The 10,009-nt window shown below is 53.2% G+C and overlaps 1 pseudogene; it reads right to left on the reverse strand.

Moving 5' to 3' along the window:
* Positions 1–1,274: 1,274 nt before the first annotated feature.
* LOC123040015 (tyrosine N-monooxygenase-like) lies at positions 1,275–3,224 on the reverse strand (annotated as a pseudogene).
* Positions 3,225–10,009: the final 6,785 nt, after the last annotated feature.

A 10,009-nucleotide genomic window follows, 5' to 3' on the forward strand; every position in this document is an offset into this window, starting at 1 on the left:
CGCGCCACTACTATTAATTTCAAAAACAAAAAAAATCTCGATCACGTGCGTGCTGTCAATGGCAGCAATGGTTCGATCCAGCGAAGACAGGGGTCGCCGGAGTTGCAGAAGGGCAGCGGCAGACCAGATCCAGCGCCGGCTGCTGTAGAGGGCCCGGATCCATGGCCGAGCAAGGCGGCGGCGTGGGGCTCCTCTTCGCAGCCAAGGCAGCGAGCTCCTGGTCGTCCAGGGCGATGACCTGCACGGGCAAGGACATGAGGGGGTGAGTCAAACCAGAGGGGGGAGAGAAAAAGAAACACGAGGGAGAGAAGAAGGAGATGGAGGTAGCAGCGGGGTTGGTCACCAATGGTGAGGTGCTCCGGCGTGGTGTCATGGAGATGCAGGGAAGACCGGCGAGCTCCGGGACGCCGGCGGCACGAGGCGGCGGCCTCTTTTGGCGCCATGGAGGAGGAGGCGCGCATGCGTACGAGGTCCATGTGAGAGCTTATGGAGAGAGAGAGGGGGGGAGAGTGACGGGGAAGAGGAAGGAAATGGGGAGGAGATGGGGATTTCAAGGCTCTTCAAAAATCATGTAATTAGTAGCAGCGTGGGTTTATAACCCTCGTTACTACTATCAACTTAGTAGTAGCGCGGGTTTATACCCCTCGCTACTACTATGGCATGTCCCGGGGGGCACGGTAGAGACCGCTTAGTAGTAGCGAGGGGTAAAAACCCGCGCTACTACTAACAAATCAGTAGTAGCGAGGGGTAAAAACCTGCGCTACTAGTAAGTACCAGTATCTAGGGGTATAAACCCGCGCTACTAGTAAGCATCTGCCTATAAGGTTTTTCCTAGTAGTGTGTTTCACTTGATTATTAAGCAGAATCTGCCGCAGTCTAGTTCTTCAGAATTTTGGTTGTTTCAAAGGGAAATGAACCGGGCCTTGAGCCTGATTAGGATGAGCATTTTCCTATTTTCCGCCTTTTCAGTGATGGCAAACCTGCCCGGCTCGTTAATCATTGTGTATAAGTTTCTTTCTACAAAAATGCATCGTGATACAACTTTTATATCTCAGAAGAAAAGATTTCTCACAACAAAAGAAACCCTAGTTAATAGAATTAAAAAAAACTTAGTTCATAGAACAACAAGTTGGCAATACAGAACATATTAATGCATGAATGACATAATGGTAAGACGGGGTCAAAGTTGGGCACACAATTGTACAGCCAGGCATGTATACAACATAAACATAAAACTTTTGTGCAATTCCAAGGATTATTTGCATGGTACACCATAAAGGAAAATACAGAGGTTTTGTTCTACATAATGATAAGTACACATATTACATGTACACACATTACATTAGTGATGCAACCATCGATTGCTTCTTTGTTTCTGCACACATGCAATGTCATAACATTACAAGAGAACCGAACGTAGCGCCAGAAACATGTAACATACACTAGTTCCAGATACACTTTATTGACACATAAATGAGAAAATGTGTATTAAATCTATTTAATTGGATCATATGTAGAGATGTGCAGCCAATCGGGGTGTAGCTTGCAGAACAAGGGGCTCAGCTAGTGCAAGACCCGCATTGCGTTCTTGGAGACTGATACTCTTAACGCCGGGAAGCTTTGTCCAAGTAAATCCGTGCAACATCCTTGCGAACAACATCATTGTCATAGAGGTACCAAGTGAAATCCCAGGACAACCCCTCCTCCCACTGCTAAATGAAATGAAACGTAGGCCTGGATCAGTGAGAAGTACATTCGCAGTGTTCAAATGCCTCTCAGGCTGAAACTCCAGTGGTTCAGTCCAGATCTTGGGATTGCGGCCAAGTCCAAGCCGGCTTAAAAGTATGTGGCTATCCTTGGGTATGGTGTAGCCAGCAATAGTTGTGTCCGCCATGGCGACATGGGGTACGTTAAGAGCATGGTATGGGTGTAAACGGAAGGCCTCCCGGATGCACGATTTGAGATAGTTTAGCTAAGGAATGTCAGACTCCTGCACCAGTCTATCTTTACCGACGACAGCATCGAGTTCCTCTGTTGCTTTTTGCATGATCTCTGGCATGTTCATCATCTCAGCGAGTGCCCACTCAACCGCATTAGATGGGTTATCGACTGCTGCAAACATCATTTCCTACATCCATAGATTTGAGATTAAATAAAGTAATCAGTATAACACAACAGAAAAGGTCAATGCATGTATAATATGGATCGAAGAACAATGAATGAACTTTTTATTGAGGTTAAGATGACATACTAACCGCTGTTTGTGCTCTAATCTCTTCTAGGGAAAGCATTGGTTGTCCCTCTGCATCTTTAAGATGAACCAGGACGTCCAGAAAGTCTCTGGCCTCATTCTTTTCACCAAATTTCTCAAGAGTGGATGACCTTTCGCGGATTCGCTCCTCTATAATAGGATCATGCAACCGGATGATTGTTTGCATGGCATCCTTGGAAACCTTTTCATGGCCATCCAGGTCGAGGCCTATGAGGGCTGGGAAGTAGTCGGACACGCAAAAGCTGTAGAGATGGTTGAGGACTGTGAAGAGAGCGGCAACATGTGCCACCTCATCATGTCCAGGCCCACTAGTGGATGAAGCTGGTAGGTCACTGAAGTATCTTTTATCGAACACAAGCCTTCTTATCATGTTACCAACGTAGTGTTGGGTTACATGACGAATGTTGACAATGTTGATTGGACATGCCATGTCACTGGAAAGAGTTTTATTAATGTACCTCACAAGGTGGTCGTACTCCTCTTTCCGGAGGTGGTGGAGCTTTCCCTCCATGGACGAGGCGAGGATCTCAACGGTGAGGACACGCCTCATCTTCTTCCACTGCTCTCCTTGTGGTGAGAAGATGGAGCCCTTGTACCCGAAGCTGAATAAGCCTGAGGCGAAGGTGGTGGGACGGGAGGCGAAAACTTCATCTTTTGTTCGCAGTACCTCACAGACTATCTGTGGGCATGCCACCACAATGACATGAGTAGCCCCAAGACGGAGGCACATGATGTCTGTTTTCATCTCCTTGAGCAGGCCATGGATCCACCGGAATACTGCTGGCTTGTTCAGAATCAGCTGGTGCATGTTACCGATGATGGGCAGCGTGACAGGCCCCGGGGGCAGCCTGCCTCGTCGCCCACGTTGCTGCTGGGACAGTAGCACTCTTATATTCTTCAAGACAAAATACACCAGCAAAGTCACCATGATAACAAGAGTACCAAGATTCATCTTTGGATGAGCTGGGAAGGGTGTTATATGGAGTAGGATAGAAGGCAATTTGTGGAACAGATCAGTAATAGACAGATGTTTCAAGACTTGTGCTTGAGGACAGTCTTGCTTGGTGCATCTAAGTCTGTTAGTCCTCCGGGTATTTATAGGACAACCGGGGAGCCCGCATCTCAGGGTGGACACGGTCCGGGCCGGTCCGGTCCCTGACCGAGCCACCGTTTGGACCGGCCGCCGGCGGTCCGGACCGGACCGGACCGACCAGCCTCGCGGTCCTGGTTTCAAGGACCGGACCGGCGGCACTGAAGCCCGGGCCGGACCGAGCGGACCGGCCAACCACTACCAGCGACGACGTGCACGGGTGCGCTGGCAAGGTGGGCGACGTGCGCACGACTGTGGCGAGGTGGGCGACATGCGATAGCGCGGGCGTCGAAGGGCGACCTGCTATGGAAAGTGATCTGGGTGGCGCGGCTGTTAGCCATTATTTTCTCTGTACCGTGATGTTTCTTCCTTTGGCAGTTTTTCTACAGCATGCAAGCAATATAGCACCTGCATGAGCCCGTGATTTTCTCTGTGAGGGCCTCGCCGTGATTAGAGGATCAAATTGAACGTGGAGTTGATCGTCAAATGGCGCCGTGACTTTCGGATCAGATCCTTTTTCTCTCTTACTTTCTATTTTCTGTTCGACTGAAACGGCAGCACGGGATTGATGGCGCGTGATAATAGGAAGAGGGCCCTAGTATTAAATCTTGGGCCTTCCAAAACAATACTTTCCTGATTTATTGGATGTGAAAATCATGACCGAGTATTTCCCCCATGATTCGAAAATCACGAGAGAGTGTTTCTCCCACGATTCGACTGGGCTGAAACGGCTGCTATGGCACTTCGTCTGCACTGCAAAAAGGGTTGCCATGGCAGGAATTGCTGCCACGGTTGGGTCGACGACATGGTCGAGAACTTGAGATCGGCGGCAGTGCACGCATGGCAGCGATGGCGAGCGGCAGCAAAAGGCTACGTCGCAAGGGTACGAGAGGAAGGAAGAAGAGGGGAAGCTCATGGACATGGTGGTTCATCCAGGGGCTGCCGGTGGCCGCGATGGCGAGGAACGGTGACTGCGGTGATCGCGTTTTCTCGGTCCGCTCGGTCGGACCGGTTAAAGACCGGACCGGACCGAGATTTTTTCGGGCCGAATATGGCAGCCCGGACCGACCCTTTTCGCTAGCGGGCCAGGACTGAGCGGGCCAAGACCGAGCGGGCCACGAGCGGGCCAGAAAGACCGCTCGTTACGTCCACCCTGACCCGCATCCTTGACGTACATATAATCACGTCAGTTAGAGACTCGCTTCATTACCCCACGTGGCCACATATACCATTCATGTCTAGAAGAATCATGCCTCGTGCACTTTCAATGCATTTCGGAGAGTTCACCTTCTTTTGGTTAGTAGGAAAATTAATTGATATAGAGCAAATCAAGTGAATGTTGGCAAAAAAATATGCAGCTCTCAGTTGGACATCTTCATGAGCTCTTCCAAATGCCATTGTCAGAGAAGGCCTTTGCTGAGCTAGCTCATATGGAGTAGAGTATTTCCTTCTAACTTTGGCAGCCTATGACTAGAAGGAATCTTGCAAGTTTTATGGAAATTCTTCTCAGATCAGAGTGTCCCAGGCATATAAACTCCGCTCGTAGATTTTTTTTTTGCCGAATATGAGGGAACACCCCCGGCCTCTATATCGGTTGATGCACACAGACGTCTCCTGTTTGACAGTCAATTACATTTGCCCTGGTAAAGATGCCCTCTATATAAACTCCTCCTGTTTTACAGTAGTCCTCGAAGTTGACTGGGTAACAGTAAAAATGCCCTAAAATGTGTGTTATTCATGGCTCCTGGTTGGCGTCTCTTGGTCCAGATGACAGTTCGGTCTTGCTTTGGAATCTTGTACGTTCACTGTCCGGAGCCATTCTCCTCCACACACACGCGCGCAATAGCTGCAGGTAGCACATGATGCACGAGTGTCGCTGTTCCGGTCTATATCTAGTCTCAGTACTGCTTCCATGAGCGTGCGGAAGATCACTGTTGACGAGTTATTACACATGCATATTGCTCGCTAATTGACATCCACGCAAACATAGCTCGTGTGATACGTGAGTTCAGGGCAGAGAACCAGAATCCAATTACCCTTTCTCTTATAGTACTATCGATCATTCTGACGTCCACCTTCTAGAAGGAACATAGCTATAGTTCGTTTTCTATGGGAATTCTTTTTACTGCATTCCGCCTCTCCATCCACCGGTACACACATCTAGAAAAGGTTTGTTACCCTCAGAGATAGAGAAAAACAAATTTGGTTCAAACGAACAATTGCTTGCTTTGTATTTCAATCCACGTTGTTATCTATATATCACTTCTTCTTCGATGCAACCCCCTAAACACAACGACGGCTCAGATCACTCCGATCGCCCGTCCATGTGACTACCTCGTCAGCCCATGTCGCCCCGTCAACCCGTGTGGCGTCGGTTCCCGAGGCCCCCTATCGTCTCCCGAGGCCGCCGCCATTACTGAGAGAGTAACACCGGCCGGCCGGCCGCCTACCAGCACTGTCGCCTGGTGGGCTATAAAAGGCCCCGTCGTCCTCACCCCGCCGTCCACACCCAACGCTCTCCAAGCCCCCATCGTCCTCACCCCGCCACCCACACCCCGACGCTCTCCAAGCCCCTCTCCCGATGATGCGTTCTACGACGGCGGCGGCAGCTCCGGTGGCGGAGGGGACGGAGACAACCGCAGCTCCTGGTCGTCGAGCCTCGGCAAGACAGAGACGGAGGACCGGTTTGGCCTCCTCGTGCCGCCAGGGTGCCACCTCCCCCACAACCGGTTTGGCTCAAATCACTCCGGCTGCCCGTGCACGTACCTACCTCGTCAGCCCGCGTGGCGTCGGTTCCCGAGGCCCCCTGTCAGGCCGTCGCCATTACTACGGAGTAACACCGGCCGCCCGTCCGCCTACCTGCACTGTCGCCCGGTGGGCTCTAAAAGGCCCTGTCGTCCTCACCCCGCCGTCCACACCCAACGCTCTCCAAGCCCCTCTCCTGATGATGCGTTCTACGACGGCAGCAGCAGCTTCAGTGGGGGAGGCGACGGAGACAACCGCATCTCTTGATCGTCGAGCCACCGCAAGACAGAGACGGAGGAGCTCTATCGGTTTGGCCTCCTCGTGCCGCCATGGTGCCACCTCCCCCACAACTGCAGGATCGACAAGGACGGCTACCCGATGTTGGTCCCCGGCGCCACGACGGAGGAGCACCGCACCCACCCGGGCGGTCGGTGCAACATTATCGGCCATCAGTAGTTTCGGGACGACAAGAGCTACGAGGACGTCGTTGGCCAGTTACGAAGGGCGGCGGCCAACACCGCCCTCATGTCCAGCGGAGCGTAGCGCGCGGCGTGGAAGTGCCTGATGCACCAACGGCACCAGGGCCGCCTGCCCCGCATGCCCTGTCGAAGCTGATCCTCCCGCCGGAGCAGCTCGTCCGCCAAGAGGACGATGACCTTGAAGACACGTCGGGGTACCTTGTCGCTCTCCGGACATCGTAGGCAGCAGCGGCAGTGGAAGAGGAGGGCGCGGTATAGAGGCCTCCCATTGGTCCGCGGACGCGTCCGCTTCTGATTTATCATCCTCTCTCGGCCCGTCTCTGGTGACCGGTCATACAAGAACACGAAAATCATGGTACTTGGGGAAATCATACATTTCTAATCAACACGATGATGCTTCAAGCGTCGTCGGAGGGCGTGTAGATCGGCGTTTTGTCTTTCGGTGGATCCATCCGGTCTTCGTTCTATGTGTCTTTGATCTATGCTTGTCTTGATCGGCGACGGTTGCTTTTCTGGTGCGCTGGTCCTATGCGGCCTTAGCACGACGGCTGCTCCTCTTTTTCAAACCAAACGCACTCCTCCTCCCACGATTGATTCCCCAACCACCACCGCTCTCCCCCTCTGCCCCGCCGCCGCCCCAACCCCAACTCCGGCGGCCTCCTCTCCCTCCAGCGCCGCCGCTCCACCCTCACCTTCTCTCCTCTCCTCTCCTCTCCTCTCCTCTCCTCTCCTCTCCCAAGGGAGGGGAGGAGAGGGGATGGGATGGGATGGGAGGGGAGGGGAGGGGAGGGACGGCTCCAGATCGAGCGACGCGCAGATCCAAAGCGGCACCGGCGCGATGTCCTACACCCATGGATGTCCTCGAGGTCGGCCATGAAGGTCCGACCCGACCCATGGATGGATGGACGGATGGGGGCAGAACCCTAGCCCCACACCCACCCATGGATGGATGGGATGTGGTGGCCCTCGACGCCGGCGACGGGCTGCAGCACCTAGACGCCAGAGGTACGCCCTCCATCCTCCTCCCCTCTTCTTTTTCTTCTGGATTTTCTGCAGCCAGGCCATCACAATGGAAGGAGACCATCGCCATGGACGGCCCTTCCCTCTGTTCGACAAGGCAGGACAGCGGCCAGATCCAAGACCAAGCCCACCGGCCATGGCGGCGCGAGCGCCCAGATGCAGGACGGCTCCGAATCCTAACCGCAGCACCTCCGCCGGCCCACACCACCAAGGGGCTTCACCACAGGGACGCCTGCAGCAGCCTCCGCCCTTTCCTTGTGCTCTCTTTCTTGTCTTTCTTGGTGATGATGCAAATTCCTCTTCTTCTTCACCACTGCAACTCGAGTTGGCAGCAATCCTTCATTTACTCGTATGCAAGCATTAGAAACAGCCAAATTTGGCAGCCATTCCATTTGTTTTCTTCCAAGGTCAAACTTCAAAGCTTGTGGTCTGCTCACCTTCAACCGCAGCAGCATCCGCTTCTCCGGCTTCAACCTGTCTCTTCCGCTGCTACCACCGCTCCGCTCCATGCCTTTATCCTGCCAAGGAGCGCGGACGCCGCTCGGGGTGACGTGGCTGCTGTTGCGCCGAGCAGCAGAGGACGCTACTCTCCGTGCGCCCGGCAACATCCTCTTGCAGGCGGAAAGCACATCCTTGCTGCTAGCTAGTCATTGGATTATGCACTGTCGTCAATATGATGATGGATTCACCACCCACTATCATGTTTCCTTACCAACCGATGATACATGTGTGTGCGTGTGTAGAAAGAAAGAATAGTGCATGATTGCCTGACTTGGTGTAATGCCAGCCTTTATAATGTTCTATGCGATGGATTCGCCACCCACTATCATGTTTCGTTGGGTTTCTTCTTAGGAATTTCTTTTGTTGGCTCTGTACGAACGGGGTTCAGTCCTCAAGTTATCATGAATATGCCACGTGCCAGCCGACACAATGGAAGGTATCTCTCTTCTCTCACTTGTCCAATATTGCTTACTGCACGTGGCATACATGTAAACTTTATATTGAAATAATATGGCTCGTTTAGTTAACCAAATCATCGGTTTAACATAGTGTTAGACTTCTGAACCGCTGTTTTGTTCACTATAGTCAGCGGAGTAGAGCACGCTTGTGGACGGATAGGATAGGATTTCAGTGTGGTTGTGCGCATGCTATGTTTACGGGCGGGGCTCGTCTGCAGTGCCTTCACGCACGGCAGAACTGCCGTACGGGCCAAAATCAACCATTCATTCACTTTCCATCCCATCCAACGGACTTCTGCTGCTCACCAACAAACGAACAGGAGGGTCCAACGAACTTGCTTGTTTCTCTATACTCTGAATCTTCTCGCGCCAAAAATTGAGCTGCAGCAGTTTCGTCGCCGTCAAGCTGCCGCCGCCGTCATCACCGCCACGTTACGCCCAACGTTGCCGCCTCCGCGTCGTCACCGTCGAGCTGCAGCCGCTGCGTTACCGTTGAGCCACTGTCGCCGCCATGTCGGTTGATATGCCGCAATTGCATCGCATCCCATCCTCTATCTGGTCCTCTGAATTCTGAAGTGCCCCAAGTTTGCTAGTGGTCTTTAGGTACAGCCATGCAAGGAACCAAAATTTGCAGGTACAGCCGTGCCAAGCACAATCTGAATGTAGCAGTTTTCAGTTTTCTCAGGGAAACTGAAGTGCACTCTACTAACAGAGTACTGAAATTAGTGTACGCTGGGCATAAATAAATAACTTAAAAATAGAACTGTAGTATTTATACTGCATCTCACTCACGTATTCAGATTAGGGGATCGATGATGATTTTCGGTTTTTACCTATGGAGATCAAACGTGACTCCTTGTCTTAGATCGCAACGTGTACGTGTACGCGGCGGCGGCGGCTGCTCGACGGGCGAAGCGGCGGCCGCTGCTCGACGGGTGATGCAGCCGCCGCAGATCCGTTGAATTTGACGCGGCGGCAGCGGCAGGAGCTTAACACGAACTTGGTTCTACGCGGCGATGAGCAGCCCGCGTGGCGTCGGTTCCCGAGGCCCCCTATCGTCTCCCGAGGCCGCCGCCATTACTGAGGGAGTAACACCGGCTAGCCGGCCGCCTACCTGCATTGTCGCCCGGTGGGCTATAAAAGGCCCCGTCGTCCTCACCCCGCCGTCCACACTCGACGCTCTCCAAGCCCCCATCGCCCTCACCCCGGCACCCACACCCCGACGCTCTCCAACCCCCTCTCTCGATGATGCGTACTACGACGGCGGCAGTAGCTCCGGTGGCGGAGGGGGTGGAGACAACCAGAGCTCCTGGTCGTCAAGCCTCGGTAAGATAGAAACGGAGGACCGGTTTGGCCTCCTCGTGCGGCCAGGGTGCCACCTCCCCCACAACTACCACGGCGAAGGAGCACCGCACCCACCCGGGCGGCCGGTGCAGCATTATCG

This window comes from Triticum aestivum, chromosome 2B, assembly GCF_018294505.1.
Source record: "Triticum aestivum cultivar Chinese Spring chromosome 2B, IWGSC CS RefSeq v2.1, whole genome shotgun sequence".
NCBI lineage: Eukaryota > Viridiplantae > Streptophyta > Magnoliopsida > Poales > Poaceae > Triticum > Triticum aestivum.